The sequence below is a fragment of the Pinus tabuliformis genome, chromosome Q (genome assembly GCF_031772625.1).
Source record: "Pinus tabuliformis cultivar Carrire ecotype Pingquan chromosome Q, CPIR1, whole genome shotgun sequence".
Classification (NCBI taxonomy): domain Eukaryota; kingdom Viridiplantae; phylum Streptophyta; class Pinopsida; order Pinales; family Pinaceae; genus Pinus; species Pinus tabuliformis.
Genome location: NC_142296.1, coordinates 181,757,679 through 181,780,119, shown reverse-complemented (window position 1 = coordinate 181,780,119; position 22,441 = coordinate 181,757,679).

Below are 22,441 nucleotides of genomic sequence, written 5' to 3'. Positions count from 1 at the left end.
TTTGCAGCACCAAGATCTTTCATGTCGAATTTGGAGGACAATTGGATCTTCAAATCCTGGATAATTTCTTTGTCCTTTCCAACCAGCAACATATCATCCACATACAAGACCAGATAAATAAGACAGTCACCAATTAATTTAAAATATACGTAGTGTTCTGTTTTGCTTTTGGTGAAGCCAAGTCCCCATCTAAATGTATCAAATTTCTGATACCACATCCTTGGCGACTGTTTTAACCCATACAAAGACCTTTTTAACTTGCATACCAGTTCTTTCTTACCCTTCACCGCAAAGCCTTCAGGTTGCTTCATGTAGATCTCTTCTTCCAGATCCATGTGAAGAAATGTTCTCTTCACATCCATCTGTTCTACCTCAAAATCAAAAGAAACAACAACATATACAAGTAATCTAATAGAAGCTACCTTGGCAACAGAAGAAAAAATATCACCAAAATCAATTCCCAGCATCTGGGAATAACCTTTTTCTACCAACCGAGCTTTGTATTTCTCCACCTTTTCTTCTACATTCGCCTTCTTCGTGAACACCCATTTGCTGCCAATGGGTTTCCTTCCAGCCAGCAACTCCACCAGATCCCAAGCCTCATTTTTGTGCAAAGATGTCATTCCATCATCCATGGCCTCTTTCCAGAGTTTGCCATCCTCTGAATCTACTGCTTCCTTCACAATTCTGGGATCATCATCAGTAATAGATAAGGCAAAATTTGAATAGAAAGCAGATGGACTATAACTTTTTGGTCGCCTTCTTTCTCGAACTGATCTTCTCACAACAAGAGTTTGTGTCTCTTCATCTTATGATTCCTCTTCTGTTGTAGAGTCTGATTCTTCCTCCTTTAGCTCAAACTCTATTTTCTCAGGTTCCTTTGGTAGGAATCCATGTTTAATAACAAATTTCGCCTCTCTAAACACCACATCTCAGTTGTACACAACCTTCCTTGTTACTGGATTCCAAAGTGTATAACCTTTTAAACCATCCTTATACCCAATAAAGATGCAATTTTCAGATTTACTATCCAACTTTATTCTTTTCTCCTTTGGAACATGTACATATGCTTCACATCCAAATACACTCAGATGTGAAATAGAGGGTTTGTTACCAGTCCATACCTCTTGTGGAGTCTTATCCTCCAACACTGATGAAGGTGGTCTATTGACCAGGTAACATGCAGTCTCCATCGCCTCTGCCCAGAATTACCGTCCTAACCTAGCACCATTGAGCATGCTATACCACACTTCTTACAAAACTCTTCAAGTTCCTTCTTGCAAAACTCCATCGTTATCAGTCCTCAACACCTTTATCTTCTTCTCTGTCTGGTTTTCCACCAGAGCCTTAAATTCTTTAAACCTGTCAAAGACTTCAAATTTCTTTTTGAGGAAATATATTCATGTATTCCTTGAGAAGTTATCTATAAATGATACATAGCACACAAACTTACCTAGTGATGGAACCGACATAGGTCCAAACACATCATTGTGCACAAGCTCTAATATCTATTTCGCCCTGTTACCACCAGAGGGGAAAATCACCCAATTCTGTTTCCCATACACAAAATTTTCACAGAAATCAAAATCCAGAGAGCTATTAGTCATACCTTTACCATGAAGTATTCGAAGGCCCTTCTCTCCAATATGCCCAAGCCTTTGATGCCATAGCATGGTCTTTTCTCCAGAGACCACTAAATTTTCTGCTCCACTTTCAGGAACCACAAAACTATTGCACCCATCAATAACAGTGCTACCTTATAGCTTGTACAAAGTTCCAATCCAAACTCACCGCATCAATACTAGTGCTCCCCGATTCATCTTGCAGGTATCTTTCTCGAACATTTTTTTTACACCTGCATCATCCAACTTGCTTACAGAAATCAGATTTTTGGCCAATGCAGGAATATGCAGAACACCCGGAATTGTTCTAATCCTTCCACCTTTAAACTTCAACTTAAATTTTTTGCGACCAACAATACTAGCCTTCCTCTCATCCCCTAAGAAGACATGACCACCATCATATTTCTCATACTCACAGAACCACTCTCTATGGGGAGTGAAGTGAAAGGATGCACCTGAGTCAATCAACCATGCCTCATGATCTACATGTGTACTTGAAGAAGAAGCCAAGTACACATCCCCATCTTCATCTGAGGTAGTTTTCACCTCTATAGAAGGAGCATCATCAGATACCTTTCCTTTCTTAGGAGCTTTAGATTTACAGTCCCTTTTGTAGTGCCCTTCCTTTCCGCATTTCCAACACACCTTTACAGGTTTTCCTGGAGATTTAGATCTCCCACTCAAGGACTTATTTTTGTTTCTGTTCTGGGACTATCCTTGTACAGGCAAGGCATAATCATTTTGGCTCTCCATATTTTTCCGTCTCATCTCCTCCGTCAGCAAGGATGAGACTATTTCATCAAACTGCAAGGCAGTTGCATTGCTACCTATTGCAATAACCAGACTATCCCACGAATCTAGTAGAGAATACAACAAACTGATGCACTTATCTTCATTTGAAATTTTAATATCAACAGATAATAACTGTCTTACCACAATATTAAATGCATTCAGATGCTCTGTCACCAAGTCTCCATCTTTCATCCTCAGGTTATATAGCTTTTTCCATAGGAACAGTTTATTCACCAGAGATTTATATTGGTACAAAGTCCCTAACTTGTCCCACAAAGCCTTCATTGTAGCTTCTCCTAATACATTCAACAATATTGAATCTAAGACACATAATCATATTGTGCTTTTTTCCTTTCGATCCAACTTCTTCCAGTATTCATCGGACATTGTTGTTGGTTTAGTACCCGGCTCTAATATGATCCACTGATCTTTATCCACCAATAGATCCTCCATCTTGAGTTTCCACAACTCAAAACATTGACCATTAAATTTCTTGATCTCTATCTTTCCGCTGCTTGCCATAGTCTTTCACCACAAGAATCGATCCTGCGGATCTCCCACTGAACCGGGTCTAACACAGGCCGAGAAAAACCCCTCAGTAGCAAAGGCATCCCCTTGAAGCCAAAACAACTCTTATACCAAATGTAGGTTTTAACCCCGTATAGAAATTAACTGCATACGAATTCTAAAAACAAAAAACAAAAAATGGCAAGAGCATAACACATAAAACAAATATACACAGAGATTTTCCCCTCGATCCAATAGAGGGGGCTACTAGATTGATTTTTCATTATATTCCTTTCAATGTTACAATACATATATATACATGGCGAAGCATCCATAAACCCCAATCCATTTGTTATCACCAAAATAAGACCCTAATAGGCTGTTGATCAGACTATCTCAGTGTAACTATTTCAAACCAATCTTTTAGCTAAGGCTTAGCCTCCTCAGCCTGAGAGGGCTCTCTCAAAGGGTTAATGATATTGATTAAAGATATGGATCGATGGCTAACTCTATGGTTTGTGATTTTATATGTTTATAGGTTGAAAGATGAAGGATAACTACCATTGGCTATGGAGTCAAAGTATGTTTCAGTACCACAACAAGATCATCTTAACATGAAAGTCAGGGCATAGAGAGTTTTTATACATCAAAAAAACAAAGATACAATGCAAGGAAACACAGTTTATAAATACATGAAGGAAGTTAGAGCATCATTAATGAGTTCTAAGTAACATGTATTCATAACACTGCAAGTAAGTGAAAGAGGAAATCCATGAGACAATAGGACATTAAAAAATCTCTTTGAATCCTGAGTAGTGAGGCCAAAACATTCTACCTAGCATGGAAGTCAAGGCATTATAGAGTTCAAGTGCAGAAATGTAAATATAAAATAATGAAACACAGTTAGTTTATCTATGAAGGAAGTCAGAGCATCATTGATGAGTTCTGAGTATCATAAGTAAACACCACTGGAATGTAAGTATTGGAAGATGCCATCAAAACAAGAACATACAAGAACTCTTCATGAATCTTGAGTTGTCTAAGTAGAAACTCTGCATTAGGTTAAAAATATACACAGTCTACACATAGAGCAGTAGCTAAGCCAAAAAGTCACCAACCCCTTGCTAATTCGACCTCTTGATTTATATATAGCATTTACAACATGGATTCCCCCATCCCTCATCAAGAGAATTCGAATTTTCTATGAGTGACACCTATTCTAACCATAAAACAAACCTTTAAATGCATTTGACAGCGAATTAACAGTCCTAGAGTCCTAATACAATTAGGAGTACAACTCCTTGTTATGACTAAACCACCTTAACTAAACATTGAATGCATTATTTGACAGCTGCAACCTCATGAGGTCGAATTTGATGAAGCCTCCCACGTTGTCACCTCACTGCTAATGATAAACCCTAGAAATTAGGGAACATGTTTCCCTGTTTTTAGGTTTAGGATATTTGAAAATTAGCACGAGGGACAGAGCCTTTATCTTCTCATCCATGACATATTTTATGAAACTAAAGGAGGTTTTTGTATTCCATGTTGTCTAGAACAAAAACCTCTCTTGGTTTTTAAAAAAACTTCTCCAGGTGTCCATAATCTGTCCTTGAAAAACACGTTTAAAACAGGAAAAATCTGTTCTTTGAAATTAGGGTTTCAAAGAAATCTTAGTATCTCACAACTGATAACACTTATGAAGAAAGTGATATAGGTTATTATATCTGGAGAGTTTATGAAGATAAACCTCCTTCAAAATTCCAAAATACCTTTTCCTGTGACCAGAAACTAATCTTGAAAAAGACTGCTAAAACTAAAAGATAAAGCTTGGCTTTCAGCAGTTTCGTAACGCAAGTTTAACCATAAATTTCTCCCACCTCATAACGAATTTGAAGAAAATGAAAGAGGTTTTTGTAGATCAGTATGTTAAGAAGAAAAGCCTCTTTCATTTTTCAAAATTGAGTTCTCAGCTGCTCAGGAACCCTTTTGGAAATTTACTACTAAAAGCAGAAAACAAAGTCTTTTATGCTGAAACAGGCTGGTTCAGTGATTTCGTAGCACGAAATTGGTTTTTTACACTGTCTGTGCTACGAAAACGTGGATTCGTAGCTAGTTTCAATTTTTTTTTTAAATGGCTAAACATATGACTTTCAAAACATGATATGGGACCCATAAAGTGTAAAACAAGGTTGTTGAACTTTATTTGATGATGGAAATGAGACTCTAACCCTATGACTTAGACTCTAAAAACCATAAAAGTGACTTAACCACCATCTGAAATTATGACTTAGGAACAAATGTAAACTGTCAAAGTTTTAGAGAATTTTTGGGTGATAATAGTGGCTCCACTTGGGATAGTGTGCCTTTGTGGTACGCTAAGAACCTGTAGCTCTAGTGCTGCTATCCATCCTCTAGAATAAAACTTGAACTTCTACCCAATCTTCTCCTCAAGCCTTTAATGATTTCTGTAAGAAGAATTCAAACTACACCTACTGAAACATATGCTTAGTCAACCTACTGTTTCTAGGAAAACTAGTGTCTTTTCGATCTGCTAGTCCCACTAGGATTGGCAGCTATCCTAGAAACAAACAATCAAAGCAATTTGTGATTTCCTTTATGTATAATAGATAAGGGAGGAACAAAGAGACCAACCTGGATCTTCCGCTTGAATCCTTGCTTGATTCCTCTCTCCCTTGATAGAGCTTGCACCTCTTCTCCTACTTATCCCGCTCAATGAATACCTGTAGAGACAAAGTAACAAAACACCATCAAAGCATCTCGATCTATTATATCATAAACAATGCAGAATCAGAAATACATTGATCATACAATGCCATTCACAAACAACAACATTCACAAATACACGATTGTATGGAGAAAAACTCAAAGAACTTTATTAATAGTAGAAGGGAGAATTACAACCCAGCTGTCTGATCCAGCATCATCCTCCTAGCATCAAATCCCTCTTTACCTCATGAAAAGCAAGATCACCCAACAATACAATGCTCTTTCTCAAGATAAACTATCAACACTTCCTTACAAATTACAAAATTCCAGCCTCCAGATCTCTCAGATGAGGGATCCATTTACAGATGTTTGAAAGGGTGTGAGTCATCTCTGGGTTTTTGATTAGTGTCATTCCACTTGTTGTTCTTAGTTCCACTTGGAGATTTCTTGGATCTCTTACTCATACCTAGGTGAATTCAGAGAGGCAAGTGTCATAGGAGAAGTTTCTGGAAGATTCCATGAGCATCCACTTAGCAAACTGTCTCGGACATTTGTCCATCCTCGCCCATCGCACCCTACAGAAGGCCTCTTCAGTATGCATCGCACCTGACTAGTGTAGAAGTCAGTGTGCATCACACCTTGATAGTGGGGTAGTCAGTATGGTCCAGTTTGGCTAGTTTTGAGTGGTTTTTTCAGGTGGAACTTTTGGGGAATGATGTAATTAGTTGACCATGATCCTTTAGGGTATGAAACAACACTTTTAGGGGTTAAAGAGCCCTTGGTTTATCGACATATAAGATTGGGGTTGCAATGCCCAAATATGTCTATAACAGTTGCCCCCTAAAGCATGAAGTCGTAAATCTTTTGATGTCGGGTGAAATGCTTTATCATGAGGATCCAAGGTATTCGAACTGGAAGGTGACATGTATAAGATACAATACAATACATCATCATCATATTATTTTCATGATCTAGCTGAGGCGAGCATTCCCATGCTCAGCTTTATAAATTCATTTTCATGTACATAAGATAGATAATCATCTGCAATTGCAAACTGGTGATTCTTCATATGAAGAGTCATCTTCCCTAGCTTAGATGACTATCTGTGCAGCTTTTGTGTACATTTGATGTCTTTATATCCCTGAATACATCGCAGCCCGGATGGATGAGACTAGATCCGGGGTCTTCAAAACTCGTTCAATCTTCGCCTGATGTATAAGTCGGTCCATGTGAAAAGATGTTCTGAAGTCGAACATGGAAATACATCGCCTGATTACCAGCCAATAATGTAAGCTGTTAACAGGCGCGAGAGGAATCATCGATAATGATAATGACCCTCAAGGTACTATAGTATAATTCACGTGGTGTGAATATATGATCTGATGTTGAACACCACGCAAATATTTCGGTCGAAGGCCATTGATGTAAACCTGTCGCTGGAAGTGAGAAACTTGCCATTGAGGCATGCAAGTTTCAAAGTACTGAAAGGGTGGTTTCTAAGTCAACTTCTTGGATAATGAGTTGATGTCGACAAGAAGTGACTAGTCTTAGGAGGGCCTTAATGTATCCCACATCTACGACACGAAACGAAGCAAATGATTTTCTGGAGGTGAAAACGATTTGATGATATGAGGTTCAGGAATGGCGGTCATGAAAAATGGGGGTTGAAGTTATTGCAGTGGATGAGGCATTGACTGGATGGTGAATTCTCTGAATGACTTCTCTTGAACATATCGGTGACATTGAGATGGATTGGTAGCGTTAACCCCAAAAGATGGATGGTATGGAGGACCAATGGTGATATGACCGGTGAATGGAATAACCCAACCCGACTCAATCATGGCAATGGAGTGAAAGTGTCATGTTCAAGAGCGACCTGCTACCATAAAATTCTTCAAGTTTTCTTCCCTTTTTCCCCAGTCATTGCTGACTAGTACCTCTTTATTTTTGTCAAGCTTGAGGAGGATAACATATGCTTGTTCTATAATTTTCCCTTCAGGCAAACCTGTCGCTATGTTTTAGCGAGCCTAGTGACAGTGAAACTCGTTCTTGTCTGGGTGGACAAGTTTGTCGCTATTGTTTTAACGAGTTTAACGACAAAGACAACTCGGTCCTTTTCATGTTTAGAGAGTTTAAAAAGGGATGAAAAGGAAACTCTAGCAGTTCTTTTTCGTAGCATAATCCCTTAATTCTGAAAAAGATTAAAATAATACAAAGGGATGAGTTTTCTATCACTTTAGCGAGCTGAAAAAGACAAGCGCTCGAACTTTTTCATGAGATAATCCCTCAGGTTTGAAAAAGATTAAAATATACAGGAGGGATGGAACTTCCCCTTACTTTAACGAGCTGGAAAGGCCATTAGCTCAACAATATTTTCATATTTAATGAGTCTGAAAAGAGTTTAAAGGGGACTCGTTTTTGAGGAACGAGTGGTGTTTAGGATAGCAACTGGTTCCAGGTGAGCTTGGAACTTCTCAAAACATGGTGATGTGAAGAGGGTGGCTAACAGGACCACTCGTCACAGTTGTTCCTCAAAAAGATAAACAATCAAGTGGAAGCATATGATTGGCCAAAAGAATGGAGGTGATCGCAGGAACACAACCAAGGCTCAAAAGGCTGATAGTAGGGCAATCACAAAGGTTATTTACCGAGGGTGGATTCATTTTTTAACGAGCTTGAACCGGGAGAAACTATGCTCATTGGTAGGTTTATTTTTTAATGATCTTGAACCATGCGATAACATTGCTCATTTGAGTGTGGGTTCATTTTTTAGCGACGAGCTCGAACCTTGCGGAAAGTATGCTCGGTAGCCTTTTCATGTAGGCTAGCAACGACCAAACTACAAAGCTAGAAAAACTATTAAAGCTAAAGAACTGTTGAGGTTAGGTAGGATGGTTTCATCAACTTGTTTAGACAAAACCCTTCCTTTGCTTTGCCCGCAAAATAGACGAAGGTGAATGGTGTGTCAGACCAATCACCTGACCTCAGGAGTTAAAAACTAAAAAGCTAAAATATCTAAAAAGCTAAAAATGAAATTGGTCGTTTTTTGCTTGCATAAAAAGGTTTGCATGCCCCCAGCATGATGAAAAAGAGTCTTCAGTAACCATATGGAAACTTACTGTGGTTAAGCAGGATGATTTTCTGTCAATGCTTAGACAAAACATTTCCTGCACTTTGTCCGCCAAATAGACAAAGGTGAAAGGTCACCCAGACCGATCACATAACCTACAGGGAAACTTATCTCTACAGCTGGGTTTGTCCACAAAATAGACAAGGGTGCATGCCCCCTAAGCTTTGTTACATTCATCAGACTACTCGCGGTAATTAGGTGGATGGAATGAAAGTTGAAGAGTCATACTCGACTCAAAGAGACCATTTAGGGATGATGTTTGACTTGGCACTGTGTTTGAACAGGGAAATGAAAGCTGGTCAATAAATTGGATAATCTTACCTTCATACGGGAAACACATCACTCGAAAGAGTGTGGAAACAATAGCTTCCATGCTATAGACATAGTCATGTCCAAGGAGTAGATTGTAATCTAACAGTCCTTGGACCACCATCACGTTCAAGTGAACGGTTTTCCTTCTCAAAGTTATCGGCAACTTAGGAAGGATCCCTAACGGTCGACTAGTTCCTTTGTTAAAGCCTGATAAATTTTGTTTACCAGGCATAAGCGATGGCGAACCAAGTGCTTTCCAAGCAGTTGAGGAAAGGATACTCACTGAAGCCCCTTCATCTATGATAGTTCTAGACATGATCATTTTGTAAACTTGTACTATGATCCGGAATGGTATGTTATAAGGAAGGTGATATCTTGCTAGTCGATTCCAATCAAAGGAAGCGATTAGACTGCTTGGAGGGGGTACCGAATAAACGGGTGAAATAACCCCTTGAGCAGCGGGAACTGGGGGATTCTCTTCCTGTTGTGAAGGAACGGGCGGATTTCCCCCAAGTTCATCGGGCTCTGAATTGACAAAAAGAATTTGAACAGTATCGTTCTCACTCTCTTTGGGAATGATATCATCTGAAGGTGGATCTTCTGAAGGCAAGACTGGGTTGACTGCCATCTTGACCTGTTGACTTTGGTCTAGTGTGGACTCAGAATATTTACTTTCAATGATAGGTTTTTCGACCAATGGTTCAGTTAAGTGAGTCAGATTTTCAACTAGTAAAGGACTAGGGGAAAGTTTCTTGTATCCAGGTGGAAGTCGCTGTGGTGAAGCAGGACGGTCATGCAAGACTCTTTTGGCCTCATCCAAAAAAGGACAACGGGGAAGACCTAGATCCCCTTCACATAATCCACATGGAGTTCTGACCTTTCCTTTCTGTCTAGGAATTTCATTTTCACTAGTTGATGGTGTGCTGTCAACATGATCACCAGAGGTTGATGACACTGGACGGTGTGAACGGGGAGACCATTCTCTCAAGATCCGTGGAATGCAAGGACAATCTCGATGAAAATGGTTTTCTCTGCAAATTAGACAAGGATATTTTGGAGATTTAGTGTCCGGATTTTCACCAGATGATTCATGGTTGCCCCCTTGTTTAACTACTTCTTTTTCTTCTCCTTTCCTTTCTTCTTCTTCTCAGGCACTTGGTTACTAGCATCACTATTTTCACCAAGTGAAGATGAATAAGGGGAGGGAGAAACAAACGAAGAGTAAGGTGAAGGGTCAACTTTAGTATCAACATGATGATGATTCGATTGCTGAGGAATCACGTTATTTTGAACCACAGAGGTTGAGAACAGCCACACTGGCAGGCCAATAGTTAGACCTGGCAGAGACAATGTGGCCATATGAGGTGCACCAATATTTCCCCAAGATGTAAAAGGGCTAGGAATCCCCTCAAGAGGGATTCCATGATTGGTAGACTCCATTAACTCAACCTAAGATCAACGAAGGAACATGGATGTTATTCCGAATTTAAATAAATTTTAATGACGCTTTGACACAACTTTGCTTTTTCAATTTTTAAGAGTCGAGAAAAAGCTAAAGATGATTCTAGTCCCCTTTGATTTTAATGAGCCTGAAGTGACAAGTGCTCAGATGGACCTTTTCTTTTAAGGAGTTGAAAAGGAACGAAAGTGACTACTTTGGAGATCTAGACAGAGGGATTACCAAGCCAATCGCAAAACTGCAAAATACACCTTGGTGATAAATTAAAGAGAAATTACCAAGGACTTACGTATGGCAGTCAATCTTCCCAAATGTTGTGTTCAGTGCATTGCGATCGATAGGGCGGCAGACACAGCTTCCTATGGATAAAGGATATAAGCCTATTGTGGTCTCCCAATATATTCTCAACGATACGGGGAGCACAAGTCTGTGCTAGCACTTGTCGTATCAAAGAGGAGGAATCACCCAACCTTCGATGAAAATGATAGTTACTAGATTTTATGACATCAGAACACATCTCTAGCCTAGACCTCTAGATGTGTTACATTAGGTTCCAAAGCGTTGTTAAGTTCATTGAAATTTATTTTAGAGTTGATCTTGCTTAGAAGTTTGCCTTTCAAGGTTCACCACGTGATGTATATGTAAAATTCCTAAATATGCAATCTAAAATGATAAACAATCATTGTTTATTTTTTTTCTAGCAATGAAAATCCTAGCTACTAAGGAAAGAAGATTACGATTCTTTCAAACAGAGAGCAAAGAGCACACACTAAATGCAATTTTCCTAAATCATTTTCCACACATAGTTAAATGCAAATGCAAATGCATGTATTTGTTTTTCGTTCCCTTCAATGTGAAGAATGACAAAAAAGGAAAACTAAGTATAGATCTGAAATATTTTCTTCAAAGCAACATTTCGACAATTTCTTTTCAAAATGAAAGGAAGACTAAATGACACTTTTCGATTTCGAATAGAAAACTGCTTTCGACACTTCAAATATTGACAATTCAAATCAAATACAATGACAAAAAGTTCAATCGATTATCCAAGGAAGGAAGACTCAATGAAACTTCGCTTTTTGATACAAAACGACAGTTACGACACTTTTTGCACCAAAACGACAGTTCGATTTAAGCAACTTTTTGACTAAGGATTGCAAATGATGAACAAATACATAAAAACATTTACTAATCCTAACGAATGGAGGCTGAATCATGTAAAGGAAGGAGGCTTCAGCAAAGAGATATTGATCATAAGCAACAAAACAACTGAATAGAGCTACAAACGAGAAAAAACCCAAATTTCAAGGAAAGAAATAGGATTACTTAGTCATCGCACATGTGCTTCACAGAAGCAGGGATGCATCTCACCTACTACACATGGGAGGTGTGATGCATACTGACTTCTAGTGATAGATAGTGCAATGGGCCAGGGAATGAAACTAAGGTGGGTTTTTGCTCAAATTTGCAGCTGAGTTCCGTGATTTAGGATGAGCTATTATGAATAGTAAAGAACAAAGTACAGGGGTATGATCTTGGGAGGTTATTTAGCTACCAACAGGGCATCTAGGATGTTTGTAAGTCAGATGTTCAAATAATAAACTAAACCGGAGATTAACTGAAGCATCATTCATCTACTTCGCAATTGCAGAGCAAAAGCAGTTCGAAGGCTATTTGGCTAACTTTAGGCTCCGTCTATAGTTTATAAAACAAACAACTAATAGCAAACAAACAAACTATTCGCTCCCCAGTGGAGTCGCCATTTTGTTTCCGGGAAAACTAGTGTCTTTTCGATCTGCTAGTCCCACTAGGATTGGCAGCTATCCTAGAAACAAACAATCAAAGCAATTTGCGATTTCCTTTATGTATGATAGATAAGAGAGGAACAAAGAGACCAACCTGGATCTTCCGCTTGACTCCTTGCTTGATTCCTCTCTCCCTTGATAGAGCTTGCACCTCTTCTCCTACTTATCCTATTCAATGAATACCTGTAGAGAAAAAGTAACAAAACACCATCAAAGCATCTCGATCTATTATATCTTAAACAATGCAGAATTAGAAATACATTTATTATACAATGGCATTCACAAACAACAACATTCACAAATACACGATTGTATGGAGGAAAACTCAAAGAACTTTATTAATAGTAGAAGGGAGAATTACAACCCAACTGTCTGATCCAGCATCATCCTCCCAGCATCAAATCCCTCTTCACCTCATGAAAAGCAAGATCACCCAACAATACAATGCTCTTTCTCAAGATAAATTATCAGCACTTCCTTACAAATTACAAAATTCCAGCCTCCAGATCTCTCAGATGAGGGATCCATTTATAGATGTCTGCAAGGCTGTGAGTCATCTCTAGGTTTTTTATTAGTGTCATTCCACTCCTTGTTCTTGGTTCCACTTGGAGATTTCCTGGATCTCTTACTCATCCCTGGGCTAATTCAGAGAGTTAAGTGTCATAGGAGAAGTTTCTGGAAGATTCCATGAGCATCCACTTAGCAAACTGTCTCGGAAATTTGTCCATCCTCGCCCATCGCACCCTACAGAAGGCCTCTTCAGTATGCATCGCACCTGGCTAGTGTAGAAGTCAGTATGCATCACACCTTGATAGTGGGGCAGTCAGTGTGGTCCAGTTTTGGCCAGTTCTGAGTGTTTTTTTAGGTGGAACTTTTGGGGAATGATGTAATTAGTTGACCATGATCCTTTAGGTTATGAAACAAAACTTTTAGGGGTTAAAGATCCCTTGGTTTATCAACATATAAGATTGGGGTTGCAATGCCCAAATATGTCTATAACACCTACCCTGAGCTTATTTGCACATTCCTACCTACCTTATTAACTGCAATCTCCACTTGTAGCTCAAGGAACATGAAACTTCCAATAAAGCCAATCAATTGTCTTTTCTGATATTTGAGGCTCTTGACTGCATTCAACCTCAAAATAACCATGATAATGAGATGACCAAATCAAATTATAATGTCTCTGATCTTCATAATGCAAATGAAAATGAAATACTGGTGTGCAAAACTTTGTCATGTATTCATTTATAGGGTCAAAGAGGACATGGTTATTTTGATGATCATCATAACATTATATATCTTCAGACAACTGATTTTCAGCCACACACGATTCCTTTGATATGCTATCCAACTGCTTTTTTGAATGATTCCCACAAACAATGTAATTTTTCTTCATTATTAAGATCATTCATTGATGTAAGCTGCTGCAAAGTATGACATAAAAAATCAACCTTTTCCTCTGCCTAAGGGTTATAAAAGCTATCTTCCAATACTTCTTCTTGGTGTTTGCAATTATTTTCATCTTCATTATGATCCAAAGACTGACAAGTGTGCTGCATCTCTACATCAATCTCGGAGGATGTAATATGATTTTCATAAGTAAACCCTTGCTGATTTTCATGTTTCATTTCATGGGATGTTATCCTTTCTTCTTGGTGTTGAAATGTTTTGTTATGAAGAGCCTCTAAAATTTCTTCATCCATGAATTCATCATCATCATAACAATCCTCCAAATATTGAATAAAACTCGCAGAATGTTTACAACAATCTTTGACCAGCAACAAGGATGGATGACACTCTTTATACATGTCATAGAATACATCATGGAAATCAACAAGAGAATATAATGAACCATTTTCCAAGATTTTATACTAAGACCATGTATTTCCTTCTAAAGTGTTCATAAACATATTCATGAGACAATCTTCAAGGAACTGAACCTTAAGACTGCATACATGCATATGGAACCTAACCAAATGAAGAGCAGCATTGTCTTTCTTTTCATCTTTGAATATTGGAAGATCATCTAACCAATCAACCTTTGGCATAGGATTTGGAAAACCAGGGATATGAGACCGACTCATAGGGCATACCTGGCATTCATTCTTGCAATGGAACTCATCTTGAAACTTCATCAAGCTACTGATCTTCTAGCAGTGGAGTCACCTTCCAATTTGTTATTTGATGTCTGGAGTCGCCAAGGTAGATTGCAGCCTCAAAAACTTTCTGAGCTCCTGCGACCTTCAGAAGTTCAACTTTCTTGATTTTGGGAATGAATAATCTTCAGACTCCCGGCAAATGCACTGTTATCACTGAAAAAATTCCTAAATTTTGAACATCAGTTTGATTCCAAAGGATTGGTGTTAGTCTTGGTCTAGTCTTTCCATGGTTTGTTTTAGAGTCTAGGACCTAGAAGGGAGTCTTGTTGGCATTGTCAAATAGGGTCAACACTCTGGTTTTACCTATCACCGATCCCACATCACACCTAAATTTCCATGTGTCAAACTTGTGTCAAGGTTTTCATGCGCTACAAAACTACCTAGGAGTTTTCGTAGCGCAAAACCCAGAATTTTCACTAGTTGCGCTACGAAATCAGGGATTCGTGCAGATTCATGCCAAATCTCACCTAGATGTCCAATCCATCAGAATCTGTTAATCTTACATCATCAACTGTCAGTCCATGCACCATGCCTATCACATGCAACCACTCATTTTCATCATTAGATTCGTTAGGTGTCTTGGTACGCATGATTTTCAAATTTCAAAAAAGGGTCCAAGTGTTTTCAGTCATGATCATGTTCTTTTATGCATAGGAGGCAAATTGACAGGAATTTGATCAGAATTCTTTAAAGTCTAAGTGAGGCAACACCCCTTTCCATTTCAAGCGAGGCAAGATATATCAGAAGGGTCAATGCAAAATTGAGAACTAGAATCCGAATGATGAAAAGACAGATTGAAGATCTGAAGATACAACTGAACTAGCCTGAAGGACATCCTCAGCTAAGAAGAACTACATAGCAAGTAAGGCTAATCCTAAAATTTTGATGTGGATCACCTTTTTGAAGTTTACTTTGAAGAATGGTATCAATTTATTCAGTTTTGAACAACCCCATGGCATATGGAAAAGCCATTTCAAAAGAAATAAATCTCAAGGAAGTCAAATTTTGGCATAAAACTGTGTTTTTGAAATCACACAGCAGTTTCGTAGCATGCTACGAAACTACTGTAGGTGATACCTAATGCACAGCAGTTTCGTAGCGCGCTACGAAACTACTGTAGCTGCACATCATGATTTTGTGGGCCAATTTTGAGAAGAAAAAAGAACTCTTTTTGAAGATGGGCTGCTGCAAAGGATTACTTACAGGGTTTGAACATCAAGCAAGGGAAAAACAAGGAAAGGAAAGACATTTATGAACTCCAAACTTTATGTTATGAAAACAACAGTCATTTCGTAGCTCAGACAGTTTGTCTTGCTTCAGGTAGAATCTAAGGGGTTTGTCTTAACACAAGTATAGGATTAGGGTCTATGGTTAATTTAATGCATGTCATGTGATTAAAAGAGACAACATGGTCAGCAGAAGGATTCGAAGACAAGCATAAGAATGAAACTCTAAAAAGGAGGAACTTTGTCTCCTTGTTTTTAGAAGTTAACTTCCAAGGGGATTCCTGAGCAACTGAAAACTCATCTCTGAAAAGTGAAAGAGGTTTGTATTCCTAACTTACTAAACTACAAAAACCTCTTTCAGTTTCGTCAAATTGATTATGAGCTGGGAGAAATTGATGACTCAACTTGCACTATGAAACTGATGTAGGAGCAGTTTTTCACAAATCGGATTTTTCCTGTTTTACACATGTTTTTTAAGGACAGATTCTGGACAGCTGGAGAAGTGTTTTAAAAAACCAAGAGATGTTTTTGTTATAGACAGTATGGACTACAAAAACCTCCTTCAGTTTCGTAAAATATGTCATGGATGAGAAGATAAAGTCTCTGTACCACGTTCTAATTTTCAAAAATCCTAAACCTAAAAACAGAGAAACATGTTCCCTAATTTCTAGGGTTTATCATCAGCAGTAAGGTGACAACGTGGGAGGCTTCATCAAATTCGACCTCATGAGGTTGCAGCTGTCAAAGAATGCATTCAATGTTTAGTTAAGGTGGTTTAGTCATAACATGATGAGGAGTTACACTCTTAATTGTTTTAGATCTCTAGAACTGCTAGTTAACAGTCAGTTATATTAAATAGTTGGTTTTAAGTGTGAATAGGTGTTAGATTAGGAAGAATTTGAATTCCCCTCATGCTGGAGGAAGGAATCTAAGTCATGTAATGAAGAAGATTATGCTTTTATGAATACAGACTTTGGCTTTACTTCTCAAGATTCAGAAAGAGTTCAATGGTGGCTTGTTTTATGTTTGTCCACATTTCCTTATTTGCAGTAGTATGAATGTATGATACTTAGAACTCATTGGCAATGCTCTAACTTCCTTCATGCATTTGTAAACTTTGTTTCCTACATGTTTCTATGTGTTAACTGATATATTGAACTTTTGATGCCTTGACTTCCATGTTCAGCTAATATTGTTGTCATACTAAGCATTTTCTGACTCCATAAGCCCAATGGATGTTATTGACTGTGTTTCAACCATTTACACTTCTTCATTTGTTTCATAGAGTTAGCCATCTAATCCATTATTAAAATCTTTAACCTAGTGAGAGAACCCTCTCAGGTTGAGGAGGCTAAGTCTCAGCCAAAAGTTGGTTTGAAATAGTTACTCAAGGTCTACCTGATCAGCAGCCTTTCAGGGTCAGATTTTGTGATAACACCATTAACCCTAGATTAGAACATAGTTGTATTTCACTTAACTGGATCTATAAAATACCATGGACCGAAAACCATCGCGCCCAAAACCATGTGCGAAATCCATGCACAAAACCATAGGTATGTTCGCCCACCTAATATAGGGCTCAAAAAAAATTCCCTCGGGGTGTAGCCCCAAACCCAGTAGAGGGGGCTACCGCCCCCCTCAAATCCCCCGACAGGGGAGGCTGCCGCCCCCCATTGCGCCCGACACAATGAGGGGGTGGCTTCGACTACTTGGGCTAGTCATGGAAAGAATATAACACAACCCAACATATATAACTTGTTATCCATCTTGATGCTTTTAAAATGGGAAAATTGAAGTAATGATTTTATAGGAGTAATTTTATCAGCAAGACCCAATTTGGAGAATTAGGGATTGAAACTTTATGGATCCAATTTGAGGCCTTAAATGATGTTTTTTGGGTGTAATAATTTTTTTCTATAAGTTACAAACCCCATGCAATTATTTTAAATATCCAATTATGCAAGAAAGATGACAATACTAGGAGTTCAAACCCAAAGGTTATGCATCTTGGAAGTTGAACTACCATTATTAACCATCATAATTAAAGAGGATGCAACATCCACCCTAGTTACTCATGGAAAAGGGGCTAGCCAAATGGGGATTGTGAAGAAGAATTTAGAATGGTCAAATTTGTAACTCTAGTTGGGAGTTTAAGGAGTCAAACTTAAACCCTAATTGGTTGTCAGAATGTGTTATAACTAGGCCACTAAGAGGACAAGGGGTTCCATTCTATTTGCTTGAATTTTGTTACATGGTAGAGTAGAGTTGATGAGTATGGATAAATAGAGAGAATAAATGATGTAGGAGTAACAAGCCCCCACCCCCAAAAAAAATAAAAATCATAATCAAATTTCTTAACCTTCCATAAGGTGCATTGTGGTTGGGAGAATGTGATTTCCTTGTAATTTCCTCCTGAATGCATATAGGGTGATGGGGATGTTATTTAATTATTGTTTTGAGCATGTAGTTAGAGATATGTTGAGAGGATAATGGATCTGAAATGATCCATGATATTTTATTTCTTTATATATGTAAGTTGATGAGCATAAGGAGAGGCATGCATAATGTAGACAAGGCCAAGGAGTGGCCAAGGCCAGAGTCACACCCTTACTATGTAAACATCGAGATTGATTTTAATAAAATCATGTGTGATGATTTTTTTTTGCATATGTGATTCTCTGTTATTTTGTGTGTAATATTTGTCTGAAACCATGGATCCAAACGTGTGTTAGAGAGTTGCAGGTTTGAACGAGAAACATAAGCATGAACCAACCTACAAGTATGTATTCATTGTGGCGGAAATATAATCATTGATCATCACAAATCAATGATCATAAAACATTAAGTTAAGTTTTCATGTTTATATTGAACCAGCAGAATAGTCAAGTGACAAAAACCTTTCATGTCAATGTTTCCATCTATCAACCATTAGTGATTGGAGACAACACAAATTTTGGCCGATAAAATATTTACCCAACTAATCTAGCAACCATTGAGTGATCCCATCAATTAACATAAGTATTTCCATAAACCTTTCCTTTTGTTAGCCATCGACTACCGGATATAGAATAGACTTCGCACTGATGAAACCTTTTCCTAGTTGATATAGCAAAAATTACGTGGTCTCGTCAACGAACGAGCCCAACAGATAGGTTATTTTAGAACAATTGCAACCCTATGTACGACCACTAGCCTAATGTGGAAAAAATGAACATTGTGAGCACCAATGAACGAAAAGGTGGTCCCTTAAACCAACAGGCCTGATAGAAAGGATATTTCGTCACAATTGAATTTTATTTTTTTTATCACCATCGGGTAATGATAAATTCTGAAGGTTTCGGGGAGTTTGATAGGCCTAACGCATTTGGCTTTGGCCCTTGGTAATTGCGGGGGTCCTATGGACCATGTTGGCACTCACGGGGGGGATAATCTAGGGTTCAAGGGTTTGCCAACAAAACCTCCATGGATACTAGAATTGTCAATGTTTGTAAGCAGACGAAGCCTCACCCAAGGGGTTTGCAAAACCTTTGAAGGTTAAGCAAAGAGATAGGGGAGTGAGAGGCAATTCTAGGCCACAATGACCCATCTAAGGCTATTGTAATGCTGTAGATAATCCCATGGTGCAAACATACATTCCCGGCCCTTGTAGTGTTGTTGTGAGGTCTACAACAACCCCTTTATTTTCTGTTTTGTAAAATAGATACCCTTTTATTTTTATTTTGTTTTGATTAAATTTTTTATTTTCCATTATAAAGTACCCTTAAAGATATCATTTATTTCCATCTTTATAAAATTCAAAAAAAAAAAATCAAAACTTTAAATTAAAAAAAAAATGCAAATATAAAACAATTTAAGTTTTTATTCATAATAAAATCCAAATTCTTCAAACACCCATATAATTTTTAATTTGGATATCCAGGTATTTGGATGGTTTCCCATCCTAATTTTTTTCGCACCCTCATATATCCTAGATTCCCAAATAACTTTTTCAATAAAGTTTTATTTGTTTATTTAGTTTAGTTTTTTCGAAGTTTTTGATATTTCTCCATTTGTATCTAGTATTTAGGGTGAAAATAGAAGTTTCAACATTATTTTCACCTGACTCCTGCATACCCGGATCATCCGGATTTAAAATCAATTTCTTTGCTTTGCACATTTTTTTTATTGAATTTTTTTCTTTTTCTTTTTTTTGTTTTTTTATTATTTAAAATACATCTAGGTATCTAGTTGAAACAGATTTTGTTATAAACCCTGGATTTCCAAGATACCCAAAGCATTTTAATAAAGTTTATTTCCTTGAAATTTTTTATTATTTTCTATTTTGACTTTTCTCCAGAACCTGATTATTGATTAAAATTGCATCACTACTTTCATCCCGTATTTCCAGGTACATGTGAAGCTTCATATTTAATAAAAAATAGTTTTTTCCTTTTCTTTTCTTTTCAATATTTTTTTTTTATAAAATTCTTTAATTTTCTTAAATAAACATATCCGATATCTAGTCCAAAATATTTTTTCAAAATCATTATAGCTTTGGATACACGGATGTCCGAATTTCAGAATTTTTCATAATAAAGAAATTAAAAGGAAACAATAATAAATATTTTTGAATATTTTTCATAGAACATATTTGGTATCCAACTGATGACATTAAAAAAAAACAATTTTTCACGCCCTAATACCTGGATTTTTGGATTTCTATCATAAAAATACAGTTAGGTAGGTAATTAATTCATACATGATGACCATTAATGATTTTCCTCGGGTGCCAAAAATATATTTCCTTAGTGAAGGATATCACCTTTTCTAGTAAGTATGAGTAAAAAATGAAGCTTTCTTTTCGCTAAAATTAATATATGTGTTTTCTTAAATAATTTCACTACTCTTACAGATGAGTGATGGTTCGAAAAGGAAAATCCAAAGTCACTAAGCTTGTTGTTCAGAATATCAAAATCAAGCTAAACTTAATGGAGCCAAAAGTTGAACCATTTGAGGAGAAGAACTTTAATTCAACTTTCTTCTCTGATACTACATTCAGGATTCAATCTGTTGGAACCATGTCATGGAAGGATATGCATGAATTTTTTAAAAATCATAGATGGAGAAACACATAGGGAAATGTCTTAGAAGAGGACTCATCCTCTGATTTAGATAATTTCAAACTAATTAAGAAGACTAAGCTACACAAGGTTGCAACTAGACCAACCATGTTTCCTTATTATGATATGGTAAGTTGGATCATATATCATGCTCATGTTCAAACATGTTCAATAGTGAATCATTCCAACAAATTTATAGCTTCATGGAAGCCTGAAATCTTATAGTCAATGTACAAATTAAGTCCTCCTGAAGTATCTAAAGAAGGAATACATGATTGATTTTGAAAAGAATGTTTTAAAGGAACACAAAATTGATGTAGTTGGGTGCATAAAGGAATGGGTAGATGACCTTGTAACTTTTAATACTAGGTCAACTAAACTCTAACTAGTTGAACAATTCAAGAACCATTGCACATTTCTAGTAAAAATGTTATCTATACCTTATGGAGAATCAAATACTAACATTCTAAGCTAGAATGAGTTCTCCTAATCTATGGAGTTATGAAACATTCTAAAAGGTTCAATTGGGTAGATATTTTGTCACAAAACCTATCAAATGCCATCAAGTTATCACAATCATCCCCACTAGGATTCAGTCCTGGTTTTTACATATCAACCTTTATATTGGAAATTTTAATAGCCTTAGGTCCCTTTCCATTAATGAATTGGAGATGGTATTTTAGTTAACGACCCATTCATCAATTTTTCTCTATACTTTGGGAAATTCAATACAAAAATAATTTCTATGATATTTGTGATAATGTCATGTTGTATTTTTATCAATTTATTTTTGGGAAGTCGCCAACTAAAATCAACAAACAACTTCAATCAAGGTTACAAGTATTGGAGATTGGTATGTGGAGGAAAACTTTTCTTATCTCAAAATATATGTATGAAAATCTAGCCATCATGTGCTTCCAAAATTTATTCCTAAAAGACTTGCAATAAGGGAAATAACTAATCAAATAGTAGTCAATGGAATCACTAAGTTATTACATAGGAATTCAAAGAATCTTTGGCCTAATTTTCCTATTAAAATTGGTCAACTGACTCTTAAAGATAGAGGACATGCAGTGGTTGAAGCAAATGGTTTCATGAAGTTTGGTTACATTCTCTCCCTTTTTACAAATATGATCCACACGATATTGTTAATGTTCATCTGAATTCTATTATGTATTCAAAGACTTATATCCATTAGGAACCAATTTTTTATTTTGTTTTTAGACAAGTTAACTCTTTTGATCAGGTTGTTTGTAGAATGATTTCTCAGATGAACGTGGAGAAAAGACAAAATTTACAAGATTTCGGACAAAATACTTCTATATTATCTTCATTAAAGGAGTAAAATATTTATTATTCCTTTCGACAAGTTGGAAATGAAAGAAGGTATAAGCATCTCAATAGAAATAATGAAGCTAGAGGAATTCGAGATTTACAAGCTCAATTATCTAGCCAAGAAGAGGAAATTCAAGAACGAGAGTGAACATAATTTGTTCAATAAGAACCTAATAAAGAGAAACAACAAGTAGAAGAAGGCACACAACAACCAAAGCTTACAGAACAGGAAGAAAACGGGTTGAATATTCTTCTAAAAAAT